General features: G+C 35.9%; 1 long non-coding RNA gene across 1 annotated transcript; it reads left to right on the top strand.

The window, feature by feature from the left end:
* Window positions 1-14,542: 14,542 nt before the first annotated feature.
* On the top strand, window positions 14,543-15,669 carry LOC110697497. The gene is made up of 2 exons (XR_002506492.1): window positions 14,543-14,938; window positions 15,058-15,669. It is a non-coding gene; the product is annotated as an uncharacterized LOC110697497 (long non-coding RNA).
* Window positions 15,670-26,429: the final 10,760 nt, after the last annotated feature.

The following is a 26,429-nucleotide window of genomic DNA, read 5'->3' as shown; positions in this document are numbered from 1 at the left end:
GTGGGAATTAACATAATAAGATTAGGGACAAAGAAAATAGGGAGCCGCCAACAAGTTTTTAAGGAACTTATAAACCGTTCACATATCATAAAAGGCAACAACGATAAAGGGACAACGATAGGAAACAAAGATTGACCCGTGAAGGTTACACCCCATTCAAAATCCATGAGATTACTAACTCCATATGGTCCGGAACCACGAAAGGAGGATCGGGGATGATGGTACGAAGTGAGTCATGGAGTCACATTCCCCCGTATTGGCCTCTACTCGATTCTTATAGTGAAAAGCATTCCTGCGATCTCAAAGGCATACAAACAAAGATTCAATTTGCTCCAATCTATTATTAGGCTAAATTGGTTGAATATTAATGTAACATATTATTCTAAAATATTGGTGATCACTTGATTTAATAACAAGATTAAAAAGGAACCTAAACCGGTTGTCCTAATTATCTTATTAGGCGTGATTTTCAATTACATATTCCCTTTAAACATGCAATATGGTGATCATAAAAATAATAGAATAAACATCAATATTGGAAGCAATTTAACCATAATATCGTTAGTCAAATTAAATATAAAATAACCTAATCATGATGCTAGCAATATTAAAATAAAATAAGAGTAATTAAATTAATTAATTACTCACATTCCGCGCGTTCCTCTAAATTGCTACATCTTGAATAAACTGTTAGTAACTTCAATAAAAATATAAAGCAAATGAAATGAAATTAAATAAATGTAGATTTGATTTGGTCCAAACCCTCAGTTAATTATAACTTTCACGCCTTGGTTAAAGTATAGAACTTTGGGTATTGTATGGACTCCTTGGAGTGCTTAGGGGAAGTATATATTATGGAAGAATAGGGAGGTTAGTGTTTAGGCTAAAGAGGGAGAAGAGAATTATTTTATGATCAAGCTTGTTGATCCTTGAAAAAGGGGTGATATGACCTCTATTTATAGAGAAAAAAGAAGGGTCTAAAAAACAAGACAAGATCCGAATTAAATTGGAATCAAACTCGGTAGACTGCAGTTTTTGCGGGTTTTGTTTTTATTATATCTTTTCATCCAGTTATTGGAATAAGATAAATAAGATATCATTGGAAATCTCTTGAAGTCTAATTTCTAACCCAATTATAATCAGATTAAAATATTTTTTAAAACAAAAGATATAGCTGAAATAGTGAGACGGTTTCAGTTTTGGATAGAGTTTGACATTTTATTCATATCTTTTCCGTTATAGCTTGGAATTGATATTATAATATATCATTGGAAATATAATTTCAAGGGATATCCAACCATATACATTTGGATAAAAAATATGAGGCACGAAAATTATATCTGACAATCTTTGAACGTCTTTCAATTCGGATAAATATAGGATTTTCAAAAAGAAAAGTTTTATTCAATTTCAAGCTCTTTAATCTTATATTTTCAATAAGGATAATTAAGATCTTTTAGAAACTTATAGAAGATTCCAATTAATCCTTATTGGTTTAGGAATGGGATTTAATAATTTTGACCCTCCACGTGATCATTGGGTCGTAGGTAAGGTTGACTTAGGTTCGGTTTAGGCTCAATTTAATATTTTGGCTGTAACTTATTCGTTATAACTCATATTTGGGCTTATAATATATCGTTGGAAAACTCTTTTAAAGCCCCGTCCAACTATTCAATCATTGAACCCATATAATGGACCAAAATAAACTGGACTAAACGTTTTTATAAAAAGGACACAAAATGAATGATTTTAAAGGACACGAAATGAATTATTTTGGGTTTAAAGGCACGAAAAGAGGAAAATAAGTGAAGATTTGGGGAAATGTGCTAGGAATTGGGTTGTTTTATGAAATGAAAATATGGATTTGAATATGGATTTAAGCACTCGAAAGATTAAATACTAAACCCGACCAATAATGGCGGTGAAAGGTTGTTCATCATCGAGTTTGGTTTTGGGGAGACATTTTTAGGTGTCTACAGAAGCCCCCACTTTGACTGAGTTTGTAGAAACGTCAGTTTCAAAAATGATAGTCAAAGTAGTCGATAGGGACGAAGAATGATTTAAGACGTTCTGCGATCCTAAATCACTCTATATGCCGATACCTGCAGAAAAATGTTAGCTCTACAGATAAAAGAGTAAAGGGATAAAATGCTTATCTGACACCAGTTTATCGGTGACAAATGAGTTTGGTAGCTTCTTATGCTTGAAGGAATCCACTAGATGACATTTGTTGAAATGGTTTCCATGCCTGAGGAAAGCCGACTGACGAGTTTGGTAGCTTTCTAAGCCCGGAGAAATGTACCTGATGATACTTTTCATGCTTGAGGAAAGTCGACATATGAATTTAGTGGCTTCTATGCTTGAAGAAATCCATCGGATAATACTTTCCATGCTTGAGGAAAGTCAACATATGAATTTGGCGGCTTTCTATGCTTGAATAAATCCACCAGATGACACTTTACATGCTTGAGGAAAGACTTGTCTGATTTTGGCAGGTTCGATTGTCCCCGAACGTGGGCTGTAGTTGGTTCGCTTGTCCCTGAACGTGGGTTGTACATGATTCGATTTTCCCCGAACGTGGGTTGTAGATGGTCTGCCTGTCCCTAGACGTGGTCTGTAGATGGTCCGCTTGTCCCCGGACGTGGGCTGTAGATGGTCCCTTGTCCCCGAACGTGGGTTGTAAATGAGACCTGCAAAACAAAATTTGCCAAAGGACTCGTATACACTTTTATTGACTTAACCAACTAACTTAACCAAGATTGACTTGACATGACATGACATGAGTATAACTTGTGGTTGTGTGTGTATATGGTGTGTGTGCGCAAACACAAGCAACCGAAAATGCAAAAGTAAAAATTTTCCATCATTTTTGTCATGAGACGAGTGGAAAATATTGAATTTTTCCCGAAAAAGAAAGACGTGAAAAATTAAGTTTTGTTTTTGAACTTCCCTTAATAAAAATTTTGAAATTTTTTTTGAACTTCCCCAAAAGAAAATAATGAAAAAGGGAAGAAGTTTTGAACTTTCTACTTGAGCAAGACGAAATGAATCGTATGGATTGAATTGCTTGTCTTGAAAGTAATGTCTTCATGATGCATGTTCTTAGGCCAGGAGGCTAAGGACAATTATATCATGTGATACGATAGATGAATAAACTTAGGTCATGGAGCTAAGCATTATATATGGTGAAAAGAAACAATCTTGAACGTCACTTAGGTCTTGAAGCTAAGCACGTATATAGATGAAGTGATTATTGCATAATGAACGTTGCTTAAGTCAAGGAGCTAAGAACAATATGATTTGTATGATTACAGATCATTGATATATAAATGTCGCTCAGCACATTATGTGATGCATGAAACAATGAACATTGCTCAAGTCAAGAAGCTAAGTATACAATGTTTCGTTTAATGAATGTTGTCTTGAAAAAATGATGAACCATGCACAGTAGGGAAACAAGATTTTATGATAAAAGGTTCCTAAGGGAAAACTTATATGGCTATGTATGTGTGAAAGACGTGTGTGAAAGTGATACTAGGTGAGGCTGCAATGGCTATGGTGAGGGAAATAGATGTGAGAAGAGTTGAGATGGTGACTCTTTAGGATAGGTAATCTAAATGATGTGGGTTCAAGCCCCCAAGTCTAGCTCTAGATGGATAGGATCATAGGATTAAGCATTGGATATTCTTCGACTCAATCATTCATATGAATGTGGCCGCACCTCAATGTGAGGTTGCCTACGTATCCGTTGGGAATTAGGCTGAATGTAGCTCTAACCGAACATTGCACAAGTGTATGTAATCCTCAAAGAGGTCTTTCAAGGGTTGTAATGTTGTTTATTTGATGGTTTAAAGAAGAAAAGGGTAAAAGGCTCAAGTCCCGAGAAAATCCCTAACACGTGTAATTGTGAATTTGAAAATTTTGAATTTTACAAGTTTTATTTTCAACATTTTATGAATTTCTTTTTCTTTTTTTTCATTCTTTTAAATCAATGTAGGCAATATCAGATCATGCGATCCATCACTCACTTAGTATCCATGTTTCTCAGGCACAGTACAAAGCAATCGATGAGAGACGCAATTTGAGACGTGTTCATATCAAAGACATTGGAACACTTGCCTTTAGACATTGTTTTATTGTTGCTTTGCTGCTTTTTTTTTTACTTGCTTTTTGAATGTTATACAATTACACATCTTCCAATCCCTAGGTTAAGTGAATGTGGGTTGAAGAAATTTAGGCCAAACGTTAGACGAGGCTCAAAGTGGTTGATGAAGAAATGGAATGTGATTGTATGGTTAACAGGGAATGACATGGTTGCAAAGGTGTCTTTAGTCATTGGTGTACCTTGTGTTTAGTTCGGTAATTGATTTTTTTTTTTTTTTATTTTTTTTTAGAATGAATTAAAAATTCTATGATCGAGATTGTAGACACCTAAAAATGTCTCCCCAAAACCAAACCCGATGATGAACAACCTTTCACTGCCATTATTGGTCGGGTTGAGTATTTAATCTTTGGAGTGCTTAAATCCATATTCAAATCCATATTTTCATTTCATAAACCAACCCAATTCCTAGCCTATTTCCAAAAAATAACTTATTTTCCTCTTTTCGTGTCTTTAAACCCAAAATAATTCATTTCGTGTCCTTTAAAATCATTCATTTCGTGTCCTTTTTATAAATATGTTTAATCCAATTTAATTTGGTCCATAATCTGGGTCCAATGATTAAATAGTTGTATGGGGCTTGAAAAGAGCTTTCCAACGATATATTATAACCCCAAATCCGAGTTATAACGAATAAGTTATGACCAAAATATTAAACTGAGCCCAAACCGAACCTAAGCCCACCTTATCTACGACCCAATGATCATGTGGAGGTTCCAAATTATTTAATCTCACTTAAACCAATTAGAATTAATTAGAAGCTTCTATAAGTTTCTAAAAAATCTTAATTATTCTTTTTGAAAAGATAAGATTAAAGAGTTTGAAATTGAATAAAACTCCTTTTTTTGAAAATCCTATTTATATCTGAATTGAAAGAAGTTCAAAGATAGACAGATATTATTTTATATGGTTGGATAGCCCTTGAAATTATATTTCCAATGATATATTATAATATCAATTCCGAGCTATAACGGAAAAGATATGAATAAAATGTCAAACTCTATCCAAAACTGACACTGTCTCACTATTTCGGCCATATCTTTTATTCTACAAAACATTATAATCTGATTCTAATTGGTTTAGAAATTATACTTCAATAGCTTTCCAACTATATCTTATTCATCTTATTTCGATTTCTGGATCAAAAGATATGATAAAAATAAAAACCACAAAAACTGTTGTCTATCGAGTTTTATTCCGATTTAATTCGGATCTTATCTTGTGTTTTCGACCCTTCTTTTTTCTCTATAAATAGAGGTCATATCACCCCTTTTTCAAGGATCAACAAGCTTGATCATAATATAATTCTCTTCTCCCTCTTTAGCCTAAACACTAACCTCCCTATTCTTCCATAATATATACTTCCCCTAAGCACTCCAAGGAGTCCATACAATACCCAAAGTTCTATACTTTAACCAAGGCGTGAAAGTTATAATTAACTGAGGGTTTGGACCAAATCAAATCTACATTTATTTAATTTCATTTCATTTGCTTTATATTTTTATTGAAGTTACTAACAGTTTATTCAAGATGTAGCAATTTAGAGGAACGCGCGGAATGTGAGTAATTAATTAATTTAATTACTCTTATTTTATTTTAATATTGCTAGCATCATGATTAGGTTATTTTATATTTAATTTGACTAACGATATTATGGTTAAATTGCTTCCAATATTGATGTTTATTCTATTATTTTTATGATCACCATATTGCATGTTTAAAGGGAATATGTAATTGAAAATCACGCCTAATAAGATAATTAGGACAACCGGTTTAGGTTCCTTTTTAATCTTGTTATTAAATCAAGTGATCACCAATATTTTAGAATAATATGTTACATTAATATTCAACCAATTTAGCCTAATAATAGATTGGAGCAAATTGAATCTTTGTTTGTATGCCTTTGAGATCGCAGGAATGCTTTTCACTATAAGAATCGAGTAGAGGCCAATACGGGGGAATGTGACTCCATGACTCACTTCGTACCATCATCCCCGATCCTCCTTTCGTGGTTCCGAACCATATGGAGTTAGTAATCTCATGGATTATGAATGGGGTGTAACCTTCACAGGTCAATCGTTGTTGCCTTTGTTGTCCCTTTATTCGTGGTTGCCTTTTATGATCCGTGAACGGTTTACAGGTTCCTTAAAAACTTGTTGGCGGCTCCCTACTTTCCTTGTCCCTAATCGTGTCCCTAATGGTATGTCAATTCCCACTTCCTATGAGTGCCAAGCATATTCACAACATGCTTTTTACGTAGGCGCACTTCGAACGACGCCTACAGAGATGTAAAAGAAATTTGCTCATTTTATTAATGGAAAAGGTGAACGAAACACATGAAACATATAAGATTCAAAATGGAAAACCTATGATAGACATGAATGGGGGAATGGAGATGAATGATAAAGAAAATAAAGAAATCGTGAAATCTTACACGAAGGATCTGTTGTGTGCCTTGTGTTCATTACTTCTTGCCGCCTGGAGGGACAGGAAGTTTGTTTGCATCTACCAAGTCTTGAATGACGTCCTTCATATTCCAACATTTCTCCGTAGGGTGGCCCCTTCCTTGATGGTACTTGCAATGGGCATTGAGATTCCATTTGCCACTCCTTTCTTTAGGTTTTGGCTCTGGAAATGGCCCAATAGGTGTGATCAAGCCTTGATCGTAAAGGCGATCAAAGGCCGCATCATAAGTCATTCCTAAAGGAGTGTAAGTTCTTTTCTTCTTGGGCAATGGAGTATAAAGAGCTAACACTTCATTGAGATCAACTTGGCTTATATTGTTGATAGTATTTTTGTTCTTAGAAGACGAAGAAGAAGGATGGTCGTTCTTCTTGTTTTTCCAAGTGTTATTATTGTTACCATCATTCTTTATTAGCTCATCCTCGATATTCATGTCGATGTCGTATACAGCTTCGAAAGTGTTCAATGGAAGAAATGTGAGATGTTCCCTGTATTTGTGAATCAGATTTTGAATAAAGAGGCGAACCATCTCTCTTTGTTTGGGAGAATCTACCAAGAGTGAAGTCGTTTCCCTCCACCTTTTCAGAAAAGCGGTGAATCCTTCATTCTCTTTCTGTTTGAAAATGGAGAGTTTACGTTCAGAAGTTTTAGTTTGAATGTTACACTTGTAACGATTCATGAAACTGTCGGTGACATCTTGCCAAGTCATAGTACGCTTGGCATCTAGGGAATAAAACCATTGTTGGCAAGCATGCTCTAAGGAGAGAGGGAACACCGTAGGAAAGAGTGTTATGTCCAATCCCTTAAGAGCCATGGTTGCAAAGAACGCCTTCAAATGGAATATTGGATTGTCAGTAGGCTTAAACTTTGGAATATCAGCAGTGGAGAACTTTTCAGGGAGTTTGTCCTTCACACCCAAAGGAGTGGGAGGCCGTTCCATATAGGTGAAATCCTCAAAAATCTTGCTCATTTGCTCTTTGATCTTGTCCATTGCAGCCGCAGTAACATTGTTTTGCTCTACTGTGTTGACTCTGGTAGTGAGTGCTTGCAACATGGTAGACATTGTTTAAATGGAATTTCTAATGCTCTTAATATCTTCCTTAGTGGCGATTGGGACAAATTAAAAGTAGTTTGAAGGTGATGAGTGATGTGGAGATGGTGAAGTTCTCTTCTAAGAGGTTGATGCAGTAATGACTTGAACTACACCAATCTACCCCTGCTCCTTGACCAAGTATTGTGAAATGAAATTAAATTCACTTAATTGTTTGACTCATTGCTCAAGATAGGAAAGGAAGGAAAAAATAGACATTTGAAAACAGGTGAGAAAACTCCACTCATTTTTTTATTATGCAAAAAAAAGGGTGCATGAACCTAGTATACGATCATAAACAACCTGGTGCATGACTCGAGTCAGAACATAAAGAAAGTTTGTGGATTATACTTGACTCGTGAATGATTAAGTGATGTTATAAGACTCGTGGTATGATCGTATGGCTAGACATGAGGACGTTGTGAAAAACAAAGACCCAATGACCAAATAGCACGAAAGACTAAAAAACAAACTAACTTGATTAATTTTGTCCAATTTTAATGTTTATGTTATTTACTAGGTAAAAACAGTCCATTGGCAATCATTAGTCATAAATAATATCAACAACAATCAAAGACAAAGAACACATGTTAAGGTTAGCACAAAAATCGGTCACAAGAAATTAGGAAGAGGACTAGAATTATAGAAGAGTTATTGACTCATGGGAATAAAAAAATAAAAAAATAAAAATAAAAATCTATAATCCTATGTTATATGAGTTGACACGGATTAAAGGACTTGGCTAATACAAGCTTGACAAGAATTTTATTTTATTTTATTTTTAAATAAAATAAAAAAGGTAGCGCTAAAAACACACCTAAACTGAACAGGCTGTAATATATTGATTATAACTTTTGATCTTTGACTCTGATTAGGACGAAACTCGCTTCAAATGAAAGATAAAACTCGAGGCTATAGATCCATAGGTGGCACGACACATAAATCTTTCTAGAAATCCGGATATGACAAAAACAAGTTGACTTTTGTGCAGTATACGAGAATAAAAGTCCGGATGACTCAAAAATAAAAAAAATAAAAAAAAATCTATGACTCGACTCTAATAAAAAAAGGGTTTTATAAGAGAAAAATATAAATAAATAACTGAAAAGTAAAAAGAAATATACACATAAGCACATTGTCACGCATGATGTAATGAGGTTCGGAACCTAAGGTCAAGTTCTATGTTCGACTATGGTCAAGCTTATTTGGGTGTCAAAGGGTACCATGGTTAAGAGTTTGGATGCGTTAGCAAGGCAGCCTCCCTTGAGGGTGTATGCCAACGGGCGGCTCCGCGAGTTCGTGATGAAATCGAACTCGACTCCATGGTTTGGGTGGATTTAAAAACTCGGATAAACCCTTATTGCCATGAGCGTTTTCGGGTTAATAGAGCTTAAATCCCCAGGGCTAGCCACATATGTAGAACACGTACTATTGTGGAAAAATAGGTAACCTAAAAAGTATATGCAGATGTGACAATGACAATTAAATCGCAGGAATACTATTCAAGAATCTTTCAAGTCTTTCACTCATCTTAATTAAATACCGATCACTCAATCGATAAATAACAAAGAATCCTCCTAGTCGAGTCGCAAAATTGTAGGCGTCGCTCGAAGTGCGCCTACGTTAAAGTCTTTGGTGAATATGCTTGACACTCATAGGAAGTGGGAATTGACATAATACGATTAGGGACAAGGAAAGTCGGGTGCCGCCAACATGTTTTTAATGAACTTGTAAACCGTTCACTGATCATAAAAGGCAACACGATAAAGGGACAACGATTAACCCGTGAAGGTTACACCCCATTCATAATCCATGGGATTAATAACTCCATATGGTTCGTAACCACTAAAGGAGGATCGGGGATGATGGTACGAAGTGAGTCATGGAGTCACATTCGCGCGTATTGGCCTCTACACGATTCTTATAGCGAAAAGTGATTCCTGCGATCTCAAAGGCATAAAAACAAAAATTTAATTTGCTCCAAACTATTTTTAGGATAAATTGATTAAATATTAATGCAACACATAATTCTAAAATATTGTGATCACTTGATTAAACAACAAGATTAAAAAGGAACCTAAACCGGTTGTCCTAATTATCTTATTAGGCGTGATTTTCAATTAAATATTCCTTTTAACATGAAATAGGTGATCAATAAATATAATGAAATTAACATTAATATTTGAAGCAATTTAATAATAACAGCATTAGGCAAATCAAATAATAATAATAACCCTAATCATGAAACTAGCAACAAGAATAAGAATAAAAGTAATTAAGTGATTAATTACTTACTTTCCGCGTTTCCTTGAATTGTTAAATCATGAATAAACTGTTAGTACTTCAATAAAAGTAAATCAAATGGAAATTAAATTAAATAAAGGCAGAGTTGATTTGGTCCAAACCCTCAGTTAATTATACCTTTCACACCGTGGTTTAAGTATAGAACTTTGGGTATTATATGAATTCCTTGGAGTGCTGAGGGGAAGTAATATGGAAGAATAGGGAGGCTAGTATTTAGGCTAAAGAGGGAGAAGAAAATTATTTTATGATCAAGCTTGTTAGTCATTAAAAAAGGGGAGATATGACCTCTATTTATAGAGAAAAAAGAAGTATCTAAAAAGCAAGATAAGATATGAATTAAATTGGAATCAAACTCGATAGACTTCAGTTTTTGTGGTTTTCTTTTTATCATATCTTTTGATCCAGATATTGGAATAAGATAAATAAGATATCGTTGGAACTCTTTTTAAGTCTACTTTCTAACCCAATTAGAATCAGATTAAAATATTTTGTAGAACAAAAGATATAGCCGAAATAGTGAGATGGTGTAAGATTTTGATAGAGTTTGACATATTATTTATATCTTTCCCGTTATAGCTCGGAATCTATATTATAATATATCATTGGAAAGATGATTTCAAGGGCTATCCAACCATATAAAATTTGGAAAAAAAATATGAGGAAATAAAATCATATCTGACTATCTTTGAACGTCTTTTAATTTGGATAAAAATAGGATTTTCAAAAAGAAAGTTTTTATTTTATTTCAAACTCTTTAATCTTATCTTTTCAAAAAGGATAATTAAGATCTTTTGGAAACTTATAGAAGCTTACAATTAATCGTAATTGGTGTAGGAATGGGATTAAATAATTTTGACCCTTGTAGACACCTAAAAATGTCTCCCCAAAACCGAACCCGATGATGAACAACCTTTCACCGCCATTATTGGTCAGGTTGATTATTTAATCTTGGAGTGCTTAAATCCATATTTCTAGTTCATAAAAAAACCCAACTCCTATACCATTTCCCCAAACCATAACTTATTTTCCTCTTTTCGTGCCTTTAAATCCAAAATAATTCATTTCGTATCCTTTAAAATCATTCATTTCGTGTCCTTTTTATAAAACGTTTAATAAATTTTATTTTGGTCTATAATCTGGCTCCAATGATTTAATATTTGGATGGGGCTTTAAAAGAGCTTTCCAACGATATATTATAAGCCCAAATCTGAGTTATAACGAATAAGTTATGACCATAATATTAAACTGCGCCCAAACAGAACCTAAGCCCACCTTACCTACGACCCAATGATCATGTGGAGGATCCAAATTATTTAATCCCATTCCTAAACCAATTAGGATTAATTGGAAGCTTCTATAAGTTTCTAAAAGATCTTAATTATCAGTTTTGAAAAGATAAGATTAAAGAGTTTGAAATTGAATAAAAATTTTCTTTTTGAAAATCCTATTTCTATCCGAATTGAAAGACGTTCAAAGATAGACAGATGTTATTTATGTGCCTCATAGTTTTTATCCAAATTTTATATGGTTGTATATCCCTTGAAATTATATTTCCAATGATATATTATAATATCAATTCCGAGCTATAACGGAAAAGATATGAATAAACTATCAAACTCTATCCAAAACTGACACCGTCTCACTATTTCGGCATATATTTACTTCTACAAAATATTTTAATCTGATTCCAATTGGGTTATATAGGGAATATTTCAAGCGTTAATCCCCTAGCTTCAACCCCACTGTGATCATACACTAAAGTACGGTGGCGTCCAAAGGGAAAGAAGATAGAGCTAAAGAGTCGCCAACAAGTTTTTTTAGGAACTTATAAACCGTTCAAGAGGTTAAGGTTACACCCCTTAACGATCCAATAGATCGTCAACTCCATAAGGTCTTGAACCAAATAGGGTTCGGGGATGAAGGTACAAATCCAACCTAAAAGAGATTGAACCTGCACTAATAATAGGCCTCTACTTTATTCTGATCGTATTCATGTGCGCTTTCTGACTAACATACAATCAATAGGATCAACCCTAAACCTGTTTAATCTATGTTGGTTGAATATTAATGCACAAATAAATCTATTATTGGCGATCACTTGAATTATAATCATATTAACCCTAAACAAGATTATTAATTATCTTATTAAGCGTGATTACAAGTATCAAAATTTCCCTTTAAACATGCATAAAAGGCGTGATCAAGCAATAACAATAAATATCAAGCAACATAATAATAATTATCATAATAATTAACATAATAAAAAATAATCATGAATCATGTTAAAGCATAATAATAGCAAGGTCCTAGGCATGATACTAACAAGATTAATAACAAACCCTAACATGTCACTAACAATTAAAATCAAAGTGTTAACCCTAACATGATACTAACAATCATAAATATAAGGAAGAACATAAAAGGCATCATAATTTTAATCGTACTTGATATTAAAGTTACCCTAAACATGATACTAGGAAAATCAAAACGCCCTAACATAACATTAGGAATCATAATAACAACCTAATCATGATTTCTATATCATAATAACAATAAATCAATTAAAGCACTTACTTTGATGCCTTGTACCTCTTTCTAATAACAAAATACACGCGTTAGTAACTTCAACGAAAATAATAATCAAAACAATAAAATCAAATAATAATTGAAAGAGAGATTTGGGACCAAACACTCAGAAATTAAACATTTCACGTCTAGGGCGAAGGCAACTTCGAATATGGCTAGGTGTATCTAGATCTAATGAATGCGGAATTTTGTGTTTGAGAGAAGGCTAGTTTTGAAAAGAGAGAGAGAGTAATCAAGAGATGAGAGTCGGTGAAAATAGAGAGAATCGGTGATTGTAAATGATTGTGGATGAATCAAAACGGAGTTTTTACGACATTATTTATAGAGAAAATCAGCCAAAAAGATAAAATATCAAAACAGAATTCTGGCGCAGATAAAATCTGATTAGCGCCAACGCTGGCTATTGGCGCTTGACGCCAACATTAGCGCCAGGCGCCAATGCTAGCGCCAGGCGCTACAGCTGGCGTTTGGCGCTGAATTAGAAATTCACGCGTTTTCTTAAAATCAGATAGAAATTGCCGTACATGAGAATAAAATCGTATTTTTCCTCAAAAAATGCTCTTTAATTTTAATTAAAACTCTGAAAAGTCAACAAAAGTCAATTTATCAATGCTAATTGAATTAGGAATGATAAACCTACATTAGGCCCTCCCCTAGATCATTGGGCCGTATATAAGGCTCAAACCGGGCCCAGTTTAGTAAACTGGCCATAACTTCCTCAATATTCATCGGAATTGGGCTTATAATATATCGTTGGAAAGCTCTTGTCAAGCCCCATCCAACTACACTACTATTGGACCCCTATCATGGACCAACCAAACTGGATTGTCTGTTTTCTTAAAATAGGTTTTCAAAAACAGAAAGAAGAGAAAAGAAATTAAAACTATCCGCAACACTAGAATTTCCACACTTTCACATCATTCGATTATGATTCGACGCGAAAGGTACTCATCACCAGGTTTGGTTTTGGGGAGACACAAATAGGTGTCTACAGGTTAGAAAGTAGACTTCAAGAGATTTCCAACGATATCTTATTCATTTTATTCCGATTTCTAAATCAAAAGATATGATAAAAAAAAACGCAAAAACTGCTATCTATCGCAAGATTTTTATCCGATTCAAATTCTTATCTTGTTTTTTCGACCCTTCTTTTTTCTCTATAAATAGAGGTCATATCTCCCCTTTTTCAAAGAATCAACAATCTTGATCATCAAATCGTTCTCTCTTTATCTCTTTTACACCAAAAATCATTCTCTTCTCTCTCTCCCATATTCTAAGCCTTAAACCTATATTCCTAATTACACCATTCTTCCCTTAAGCACTCCAAGGAGTCTATACTAAACCCGAGGTTTCATCCTTAAACCAAGGCGTGAAAGGTATAAATAACTGAGGGTTTGGACCAAAATCAAATCTATATTTATTTAATTTAATTTTCATTTGCTTTATATTTTTATTGAAGTTACTAACAGTTTATTCATGATGTAGCAATATAAAGGAACGCGCAGAATGTCAGTAATTAACTAATTTAATTACTCTTATTTTATTTTAATATTGCTAGTATCATGATTAGGTTAATTTTATATTTGATTTGACTAACATTATTATTGTTGAATCGCTTCCAATATTAATGTATATTCTATTATATTTATTGATCACCACATTATTGCATGTTTAAAAGGAATATGTAATTAAAAATCACGCCTAATAAGATAATTTGGACAACCGATTTAGGTTCTTTTTTAATCTTGTTATAAATCAAGTGTTCACTAATATTTTAGAATTATGTGTTGCATTAATATTCAACCAAATTAGGTTAATAATAGTTAGGAGCAAATTGAATATTTTGTTTGCATGTCGTTGAGATCGCAGGAATCACACTACAACAAAAATTAGAATAAGAAACGCAAGATATAGAACGGTTAACTTAGATATGCGTTCTCTAGGATTATATAGAACGCCTATCTTAATTAACCGTTCTATTTGATTTATTTTTTTTATTATTTTATTAAATTGTGATTATATTATATAGAACGAATTTCTTAGTTAATTGTTCTATTTGATACATCTAAATTTTACACTTACAATATAGATCGCCCCTCCTAGTTAACCGTTCTATATGTTCAACATTATTTTTTAAGAATAAAATAAAAATAAAAATCTAACCTTTCAAGAGGCCCAAAATTCTAACCCTAACTCCTCCTTCCTCTTAATTAAGATAGTCGTCATTCATTTCCTCATCCTCTCAAGCACTTCTTCCCTCCTTTGAAACCCTTACTCCTTTCTCATATTCTACCTTCATCCCTCAAAGTCCGATCCTAGTAACTCCGGCTGAGGTCCGATTAACCTCTTCTTCGTCATCTTCTTCATATATTAACAACTATCCTATTCTTCGTATCGTTTTGTTTCCAACCCCAACTCCGATTAAAATATCGATTTTGCTCTGTTTATGCAGTACGGGTCTTGATGCAGTACGGTGCTCTGTTTCAAGGTAGGTGGTGGCTGAGATTGAATTGATTGGTGGGTCGTTTAAGGTGCTTGGAGGTGTGCGAATTATGAAGTGCATTTTAATTCTAAATTATTAATTTTAGGTCTATAACTTTCATCAATTGATTTTTATGCTATGATTTGGATTATAATTTCTGATTTTTCATCTTTGATTTGTGGGTGTTTGGTGCGGCTTCACTATTTGCGTGCACTATTGCTGGAGGAGCTGCGGTGTTGAGGTTGTTGGAGACGTTGCGGTGTTCGACGTTGGTGGAGATCAGATGCTGCAATGGTCGAGGTTGGTGGAGGCGCTGCTAGTGCTTCAATTTGGGGGAAGCGCTGCTGGTGGTTCTGGTTGTTGAAGCTCCGCTGCGGTTGAATCGGTTTAATTGGATTATTAATGTGGAGGTGGTTCAAATTTTATGGGCAATTCAAGTTGCACTTTTAAAGTTGTTAGCAGTTTAGCACATTGATAATTATTAAGTTGGTATAGAATTGTATCAAAATAAAGATTTGAGATGTAATTACTATGTATTTGAATATAAAGGATACTCCGTAATAAAATTTATTCTTAATTTGATATTTAATTGTTAACATTTCAATTCTATTTGATTTGATTTATTAATTAATGGTGTTGATTAGCATATATATATATGCAACCTCTAATATGCAATATTAATATTTTTTTTTTTAAATAAATCGACAAAGAGAACAGTTATCTTAGATAACGGTTCTCTTTTATTCATATAAACATATAAAATAGGATAGAGAACGGTTATCTCTTGGATATAGAACGCCTTCTGTACCCGTTCTATTTTCCCTTGCATATAGAACGCCTCTTGTACCCGTTTTGTAAACTTTACACATCGCTTAGCAGAAGAACGCCTCTAAGGCGTTCTATAAAGACAATTTTAACTGTTCTTTATTCCCTTTTTTGTAGTAGTGTCACGTTTTACAATAAGAATCGAGTAGAGGCCAATACGGGCGAATGTGACTCCATGACTCAATTCGTACCATCATCCCCGATCCTCCTTTCGTGGTTCCGAACCATATGAAGTTAATAATCTCATGGATTATGAATGGGGTGTAACCTTCATGGGTAATTCGTTGTTGCCTTCGTTGTCCCTTTATCATGGTTGCCTTTTATGATCCATGAACGGTTTACAAGTTCCTTAAAAACTTGTTGGCGGCTCCCTACTTTCCTTGTCCCTAATCGTACGTTAATTCCCACTTGCTCAGAGTGCCAAGCATATTCACACATGCTTTAACGTAGGCGCACTTTGAGCGACGCCTACAACCCTCCACATGGTCATTGGGTCGTAGATAAGGTGGAATGAGGTTCGGTTTGGGCTCAATTTAATATTTTGGCCGTAACTTATTCGATATAACTCGGATTTGGGGTTATAATATATCGTTGGAAAGCTCTTTTAAAGCCCCATCCAACTATTCAATCATTGAACCCAGATAATGGATCAAAATAAACTGGAATAATTGTTTTTATAAAAAGAACACGAAGTGAATGATTTTAAAGGACACGAAATGAATTATTTTGGGTTTAAAGGCACGAAAAGAGGAAAATAAGTGAAGATTTGGGGAAATGAGCTAGGAATTGGGTTTGTTTAAGAAATGAAAATATGGATTTGATTATGGGTTTAAGCACTCAAAATATTAAATACTAAACCCGACCAATAACGGCGGTGAAAGGTTGTTCATCATCGAGTTTTGTTTTGGGGAGACATTTTTAGGTGTCTACATGTTATTTGAACATTGAACTCACCACTAAGTATCAAAATTAGTTGGTTAAGAAAATAATCCGTCTGAGTATTGCCTAGACAGAAAAGTAATTATAAAGATAACAAAACAATTTGAAAACAAGGCCTTATTTCTCATTAATAGACTCTTTGTTTCCAAAAATTTACAATTCTAAGAATTAGTAATTTTTTAAGTTATCTACATTTCAAGTTCTAGGTAGGCGTCTGCCGTCTAGGATTTCCAGACGGTAGGTGCCATCCCTGACTTTTTCATAGATCCGGTAAGGGCCTTCCCAATTGGGGATTAGCTTTCCTAGTTCAATGGCCTTACCGGTTGCCTCCATTTTTCGTGACACAAAGTCGCCAACTTTCAAAGGGCGCTTGTGTACTTTCTTATTATAGGCTCTCGTCATTCTCAGACGGTATATCTCATGACGCAGGACAGCATTGCCCCTACATTCCGGGAGGGAGTCCAATGCCAGCCGCATGGCCTCCCAATTTGCCTCTTCATCATAAAGCATGACTCTGAGAGTCGGCTCGTAATGTTCAATGGGCAAGACGGCTTCAGCACCGTACACCATGAGAAATGGGGTTTCACCGGTTCCCCCTTTGGCAATTGTCCGGATGGCCCATAAGACATGAATAAATTCTTCTGCCCATAACCACCGGCTCTTTCAATTTTCTTTTTAAAGCTGTCTCAGATAAGCTTGTTGAAGGCTTCAACTTGGCCGTTTGCTTGGGGTCGGCCGACTGATGCAAATCAATGTGAGATCCCTTGATCTCCCAACGAAGTCTTAAGGTGAGGCGTTTTAAACTGAGGGCCATTATCGAATACCATAGACATAGGTACCCCAAACCGGGTGATGATGTTCTGCCAAATGAAAGAGATGACATCCTTTATCTTGATGGTTTTAACCGGCTCAGCCTCCACCCATTTGGTAAAGTAATCCACATCCACCAAAATATAACGCTTTCCACCTGGTGCAGGCGTATAAGGACCTAAGATATCCATGCCCCACTAAGCAGACGGTACTGGACTGTAGATTGCCGTCAGATCAGTAATTGGGCGGTGAATAAGCTTGCCAAACCTCTGGCATTTGTCACACCTCTTCACCAACTCTTTATAATCTACTTGAAGTGTAGGCCAAAAATAGTGCCGCCTGGCTCTGACGGATAGGGAACTGCCGCCTATATGAGAGGCGCAATATCCCGAGTGCAATTCTTCGAGAACTTCTTTACCCTTTTCTGGGGTAACACACTTTAATAAAGGTTTAAGAAAACCCGCCTTGAAGAGCTCTCCATTTCTCATTTCGAAGTTTGTTGCTCGTTTCATCATGACGTCTGCCTCATGTGGTGAATCACGAAGCGTGCCGTCTGTCAAATATGCCCCAATTCCATCCATCCTGTTTGAGCTTCAGTCAAGGATTCTAATGGGCTCTTCATATATACTTCTTTTTTCTAGAACTTCCCAAAATGCCGACCGAAGCGTATCACAGCAGGCGAAAGATGCCAGTTTTGACAATGCATCCGCCTGGTTGTTATCTGACATGGGAACTTGACTCAGGTGGAATTCTTAAAGTTCCCCAACCTCTTCTTTGACTACCTGAAGATACTTGATCATAGCCCGGTGTGTTGCCTCATAATTTCCCTCATACTGGCTTACGACCAATTGCGAATCAGAGTAGGCGTCAATTTTTATTGCCCCTGCTGCCTTGCACATGCGTATTCCGGCTAGCAGGGCTTCGTATTCTTCCTCGTTATTCGAGGCCTGAAACTTATACCGCGGTGCATATTCAAATTTGTCCCCCTTAGGGTACTCATATATAATTCCTACACCACAACCGTTCTTTGTCGAGCTCCCGTCCACATACACTTTCCAAACCTGATCAATGTTATCTGGAGGAATTGGTCGTGTCATTTCAACAATGAAGTCGGCAAACGCCTGACCCTTCACTGCCTTTATAGGTTCATAAGTAATTTCAAGACTTTGCATTTCAATAACCCATTTCAACATTCTATCGGATGACTCCAAGGTAGACATTGGCCGCTTGAGGGGGTGATCGGTGTAAATAACAACCGGATGTGCCAGAAAGTACGACTTCAGCTTCTTGAATGCCATATACAAAGCAAGGCCAAAATTTTAAACCATGGGGTATCAGAGTTTAGCATTTTTTAGCACATGGCTACTGAAATAGATCGGGAGCTAGATGCCGTCTTTCTCAGCAAGGAGACTGCACTAAGGGCATGGTCTGAGACGGCCAGGTACATGTATAATGTCTCTTTGGGCAGAGGGCTAACAAGCCTTTGCAAAGAGTGCAAGTGTTCTTTCAGCTTTTTAAAGGCCGCCTCATCATCATCCCCCTTTCAAATCTAGTCTTCTTCCTGATTGCTTGGAAGAAGTAAAGGCATTTGTCACCTGACCGGCTAAGAAACCTTCCCAATGCCGCTTACCGGTTAGTCTCTGTACTTCCTTAACAGTCCGGGGTGACTTCATGTCAATTACCACATGTATCTTCTAAAGGTTAGCCTCTATCCCCCTTTGATCAATCAGGAATCCGAGAAAATTCCCAAACTCAACACTAAAGACGCATTTCTTGGAGTTTAATATGACCTTATGCCGCCTGAGTGTGGTGAAGGTTTCTCGGAGATCAGCAAGGTGATCCGTCCGTTGCTTGGATTTGACTATCATGTCATCAATGTACGCCTCCACATTCCTCCCAATTTGATTAATGAAGACTGTATTAATCATCCGTTAGAATGTAGCCGATGCATTTTTCTAGACAAACGGTATCACGGTATAACAGAATAACCCCTGATCAATGACAAAGGCCGTCTTCTCTTGATCTTTTTTCCATAAAACTCATCAGGGCATGCTCGGCTGTAGAATCAACCAGACTGTCGATCTTTGGGAGCGGATAATTGCCCTTTGGACATGCCTTGTTGAGGTCTGTGTAATCAACACACATACGCCAGGTACCATTCGACTTCTTTACAAGCACAACATTCGCCACCCATTCGGGGAAATTACATGGCTAAATGAACCCAGCATCCAACAGCTTTTTTACTTTGCCAGCTGCCGCCTAACTTCTTTCCTCATCGTGATTTCTTTTCTTTTGCCGGATGGGCTTCTTTTTTAGATCCACTGCAAGTTTGTAGACAACGAGATCCGGGCTGACGCCTGGCATCTCTTCTACTTCAAAGGCAAAAATGTCTTTGAATTCTTTCAGCAATAGGTCTAGATCTACACCCAGCTTAGCATAAGCAGTCGTCCCAAACTTAACAGTACGCTTTGGACGGCTGTCGTCTAGAAGTATATCAATATGTTCACCAGGCGGTTGGGGACGGAGCTCATCTGACCATTCCTTGGTCAGTGATTGCTATTTTTTCTCTTTCTTCACCACCACCAGCTGATGAGCCCTTCTTTTCTTCTCGGCTGCTGGTGGGCTGGGCTGGCATCCTTCACATTGTCAAAGTCTATTGATTCCTTACCTTGGCCTTCTGGGGTCACAGTATCTTTGACGGATGAGAGGTAGCACTCCCGGGCCGTCTTTTGATCCCCATTCAAGGAACCAACAGAGCCATCATCCCTCACATACTTAATGAGCATGAGAGAAGGAATGATTACAGTCTTCGTTTCATTGAGGGTTGGACGGCCTAGGATAATGTTATAGACGGTCAGTTCCTCAACGACCAAGAATTTGACGACCTGGTGTCGTCCTTTTCCCTTTTCACCCAGTCGGATTGGTAAGTCAATCCTATCGACTGGATAAACCATCCCACCCCCGAAACCAACCAAGGGGTGAGTAACCAGATGCATGCTGCTGAGGCTGTATTTCAGCTTTTGCACGCATCGGAGACTGATGATGTCCGACGAGCTGCAGGTGTCAATAAGGATCCGCCCAACCAGTTGGTTGGCGACCTTACATTCAATGACGATCGGATCGTCATGCGGACAGCGAACAGTGCCCCTGTCCTTCTTAGTAATAATAACGTTTGGGAAGGAGGAGCTAGCTGGTGCCTACTCACCATCATCATCATTGTCTCTTTCAAAGATGGCTCTTGGTGCCCCGGATGGTAGGGCCACCGCAAGCGAACCCACCTGCTATGGTGTAGACCGGCTCCTTATCGGTGTCCAAACTACTAACAGGCTGGGGTGTCTTAGATGATTGCCCCGGGTTCTTCTTATTAGTCCCTTTGGACTTGGAAATGTAGGACTTTAACATCCCCTTCTTAGTCAGACGGTCCAACGCCCGATTACGGACTTTAACATCCCTTTGTCAGCACGAGAACATAGCAAAATTGAGGGGTCAAAAGGAAAAACCAACCGGAAACTAATCAAACCTCACCTGCAGCAACCAACTAGCTACACAAAGAACAATCGTCATGGCCAATGCAAGAACCACCTCACTGACCCAAACCTTGGAGAAGCGAGGAAACCCTAGCCTTAACTTCACCTTTACCGTCGGGATTAACAAATTCCTTTCAACGGCGGTGTTAAGAGTAGCTTTTGGTCCTTGTTTCGCTGAGTAGAAAACTTGACGATACACCACGATAGAAGAACTACCGAAGAGAATGAAGAACAAACGGCTCCGTAAATACCCCTATTTTCTTCACCCAGGTACCTCTATAGACTAAAAACTAAATAGAAACTACAAGATTACACTCGCCGGCGACGACTTAGTGTAGCGCGCCTGTCGCCGGTGAGCAGGGGGTTGAGAAAGAGGAAGCGGTGGGAAAAGCGGTGGGGAAGCGCTAGAGAGAGAAAGAGAAGGAAAAATTTCGTTAGCTATGAAAATAGATTTTATTTTTGTATTTTTATTTTTGAGAGAAGGTTTTATGTAGGTAGTACTCAGTTATTAGTTTTCTTAGTTTCAGTTTTAGTTTTGTTCTTCTTATTGATTTAGATTATACTTTAGTTTTACTTATACTTTATTGTTCTTTATTTAGTTTATCTTCTTTATTTTAGTTTTATCACCATTTCTTCTAATCGTGCTTTCTTTTATAGCTTTTATTAGTTTAGTTTTAATTATGCACGAATAGTTAAATTTTAAGGTTTAGGGTTGTGGGGATCCATGATTAATATGAAAGGGTAATTTATTACTATTGATTGTCAATTCTTAATTAATTTCCTATAGATTGATTTAATGTTATAAAATTAGATTTGGCTAGGTTTAATTTTATGAGTTAAGAAATATTGATTCGAGATTCAAGAGATGAGAATTGATGTCTAGGCTTAGTTTCAATAGGCAGATAAATTTATAAATGGTTAAGCCAAGATTTGAGAGATGCGATTCAATATCGGTACATTAATTTTATGATTGTAATCCGTAGTGAAATCCCTTTATAATCTGATTAATTGATGCAAAGATGATTGATTATTGATTATTGTGTTTTTACCTTAAAATATTATTTATTGGTCAACCTATACCCTAGGCTTTAATTAATTGATATTTCCCTACTTTTATTCTTCCCTACTTTTATTCTTCTTAGATTAATTCCTTTAACAACAAATTTGGTTACTTGATAATCTAGACTATATTAATTAATTAGGAATAGAAAGACTCGTTTCCCTCTAGATTCGACCCTACTTCCCTATCTATATTAGTTAGAGGCATTAGGTAACACTTTTGATTAGATGATACGACTTTAGCCTATCAAAATTTTGCGCTGTTGCCGGGGAACAATTTTATTTTTAGTTCTAATTAATTTGTAGTGTAGATTATTTTCTCTCGTCTAATTTCTCATATTTATTTGTTTAGTACATATCATGAATCAGAGATGACTGCATCACCACCTTATCCTGTTCGCAAGCTTAGGGATTATTCGCAGCCATCCTTGATAGATTTTCCACATAACTCCTACACCTAATCTCGATGGAGTAAAATTCAAGATTAAACCCCAGTTTATAACTATGATCAAAAGGAAGAAATTTAGCGGAGCTAAGGATGAAGATCCAAATCTTCATATTTTGGATTTATGCCAATATTGCAACACTATTAGGCAAACTGGGGTCACTCAAGACCATATCAGGTAGATTATTTTTTTTATGTGGTAAAGCTAAATTATGGTATAATGGATTGAATAGAATTGCTCTTGTATTACTGACTCGAGTACTCTTGCTTTGAATTTCTATAATAAATATTACCCTACAGAGAGGACATCTTTGTTAAGGAATGTGATCCTAAACTTTGCCCAAGAAGCTGATGAATTTTGTTTTTTTTTATTTTTTTGTTAGTGAAAACTTTATTACAAAAAGGTGAAAAGTTACATAGTACAAATTATTGCTTACAAAAGCTAAGCAAAAAAACCCAAAACACTAAAGACTAAAAGGCCATACAAACACCAAAACAGTTCTTAAACCACACCTAGCCACCTTCTAGGAAAGGTTCTATGTTGGACAGGAACAACTGCTGGACTCAAGTTCCCAGCCACCTTCTAGGAAGGGTTTTGGGAACCATGACAAGACAACACCTCTAAAACAAACTAGTAGAACATACAGGCATGTAAACCTCTAAAACAACAACATCAAAGCTGCCAAAAGTAACAAAGCACCGAAAAACCAAAACATGACATAAGCAACAAATTTTTGTCACTAATAAAACATCTACAAGCTACAACAAATAAGATATCTCTAAGGACAGCTTCACAAGATTTGCAGCTTCATGTAAAGATTAGAGCATTCCTTTGTAACCAAATCTAGTACACAGCTTGAGCAAAACACATACCTAAAAGTCTGTTCTTAGCTCTAGTTTTCCTGCAGGCTTTAGATACCCACAGTACTTCAGCTTCAAAGGACAGAACTGATATTTTGTAACCAAGCATATCTAAAATCTGTTTCCATATATTTCTAGCAAACCTGCATTCAAAAAATAAATGCTCAACAGACTCAAGATGCAAATTGCAAAGAAAACACATAGGATCACATTGCAAATTCCAGATAGACAATCTATATTTTGTAAGCAACCTATTCCTAATAGCAAGCCAAAGAATGAACAAGCTCTTAGGGGTAGCAAGGTTGTTACAAAAGGGCCATCGCCATGGAACCTTGGGAGCTTGAGTAATAATCTTCAGGTACATAATCCTAATCTTGATTTTATCACCTTGCTTAACAACATCCCAGCCACCAATATCATCTATTACAGTGCTGCACTTTAAAATCCTACTTAGAACCCAGAAGCATTTCCTAGGAGAAGGCTTTTCCAACCAAGGTTTGTCTTTGAAATAATGTATATGAACCCATTTAACCCATAGGTTATCAGCTTTATGAGCAAGGTCCCAAAGTAGTTTAGAGATAGCAGCAGTATTCCACTCAGGGATAAAAATAAGGTTCCACCCTCCACTAACTTTGGAAGGTAAACTTGAGACCAAGAAACAAGAGATATCTTTGAAGGGTTAGCATTTCTAGTCCATAAGAAAGCTCTAAACCTAACCTCAATTTCCTTTAGGATCTTTTTGGGAAGGATGAAGATGTGAGCCTAATAAGTTTGGATTCCAAAAAGAACACTTTTCACCAACTACAGCCTACCAGCATAAGATAACTGTATAGTAGTGTAACCACTAAATCTGATAGTCACTTTATCAACAAGAGGTTTACATTAAGCAATAGTCAATTTTTTATAGGATAGAGGAACCCCTAGTTACTTGAAAGGGATAGTACCAGAAACAACCCCTATCAGGTTTCTTAACTCATCTTGCTCAAACTCAGAAATACCACCAAAGTAATCCTCACTTTTGTCTAAGATAGAAGATAAGCTAGAAGCCTTTAGAAACTTAGAGAAAGCTTTAAAAATCAGACAAGCTAATCTAGTATTAGCTCTAGAGAAAAGCAATACATCATCAGCAAACATGAGATGAGTCAACCCCATTTTCTCACACCTAGGGTGATAATAAAAATCAGGATTAAACTGTTGATGAGAGTTTGTATGAAGCTTCAGAAAGATTTAAGGATTTGCAGAGAGAATGTCCTCATCATGGGATAGCACAGTGGCAGATAATCCAAGCTTTCTATAACAGGATTGGATATTATTCAAGAATGATTTTGGACTCTCCAGCTAACGGGAGATTTATGAACTTGGATGAGAATATATCGAGTAACGTTGTTGAAGACATGGCTATTCACAATTACCAATATGGGAATCCAAAAGAAATTGTGTAGGGAATATTTCAAGCATTACCCCAAACTTGAACCCTACTGTAATCATACACTTAAGCATGGTGGCATCCAAAGGGAAGGAAGCTAGAGAAAAAGAGTCGCCTACAAGTTTTAGGAACTTATAAACCGTTCACAGGGTGAAGGTTACACCCCTTAACGATCAAAGAGATCGTTAACTCCAAGAAGTCTGGAACCAAGACTGGATGTTCGGGGATGAAGGTTCAAATCCAATCTAAAAGAGAAAGAACCTGCTTTAATAATAGGCCTCTACTTTATTCTACTCGTATTCATGTGCGCTTTCTGACTAACATTCAATCCATAGGTTTACCCTAAACCTGTTCAACTATGTTGGTTGAATATTAATGCACAAATAAAACTATTATTGGCGATCACTTGAATAATAATCATATTAACCCTAAACAAGATTATTAATTATCTTATTAAATGTGATCACAAGTACAAATTCCCTTTAAACATGCATAACAGTCATGATCAATTAATAACAATAGCAATCATCAAGCAACATAATAATAATCATAATGATAATTATAATAATTATAATCCCAATAATAATAAAGCATAATTATCATGAAAATAATAATAATCATAATTAATAAAGCATAATTATCATGAAAATAATAATTATCATTATCATGTTAATAAAGCATAATAATATTAGCAAGATTGTAGGCATGATACTAACAATATTAATAACAAAACCTAGCATGTCACTAAATAATAAAAATCAAAGCTTTAGCCCTAACATGATACTAACATGATAAAAAGAAATAAAATAGGAAGCATCATAGAAATCATAATTGAAATTAGAAACTTATTCTTTACCCTAAACATGAGACTAAGAAAAGCATCCTAACATGATACTAGGAATCAAAATAATAACCTAAACATGATCTCTATATATAAATATCTATTAAACAATTAAAGTACTTGCTTGGATGCCTCGTATCTCTTTCTAATAACAAAATACACACGTTAGTAACTTCAAGGAAAATAATAAAACAAACAATTAAATTACATAATTGAAATAGAGATTTGGGACCAAACCCTCATAAATACAAAAACTTTCACGTCTAGGGGAAAGGCAACTTCGAACTTGGTTAAAGTGTGTCTAGTTCCAATGTATGAGGAATTATGTTTTTTAAAGGCTAGCCTAGAAGAGGGAGAGAGAAAATAAGCTTTAGCTTAGAGAAAGAGAGAAGAATTAGAGAATTCTAGTTGAGAGTTGATGATTGAAAGCGGTGGTCCAAGGACCCTATTTATAAGAAAATAGTCCGAAATCGATAAGAACAAATTAGAGTTCAAAAAGAAATAAAACACGCTTCTGTCACCAACGACAGTGCTTGTCGCTAGGCGACAAACCTGTCATTTGGTGATGTAAGACATTTTTGCAGATTTTGTTTTTATCATATCTTTTTA

The sequence above is a fragment of the Chenopodium quinoa genome, unplaced genomic scaffold (assembly GCF_001683475.1).
Source record: "Chenopodium quinoa cultivar QQ74 unplaced genomic scaffold, ASM168347v1, whole genome shotgun sequence".
Lineage (NCBI taxonomy): Eukaryota > Viridiplantae > Streptophyta > Magnoliopsida > Caryophyllales > Amaranthaceae > Chenopodium > Chenopodium quinoa.
The sequence above is the reverse complement of the archived record's forward strand: the minus strand, read 5'-3'. Positions and strand labels throughout refer to the sequence as shown.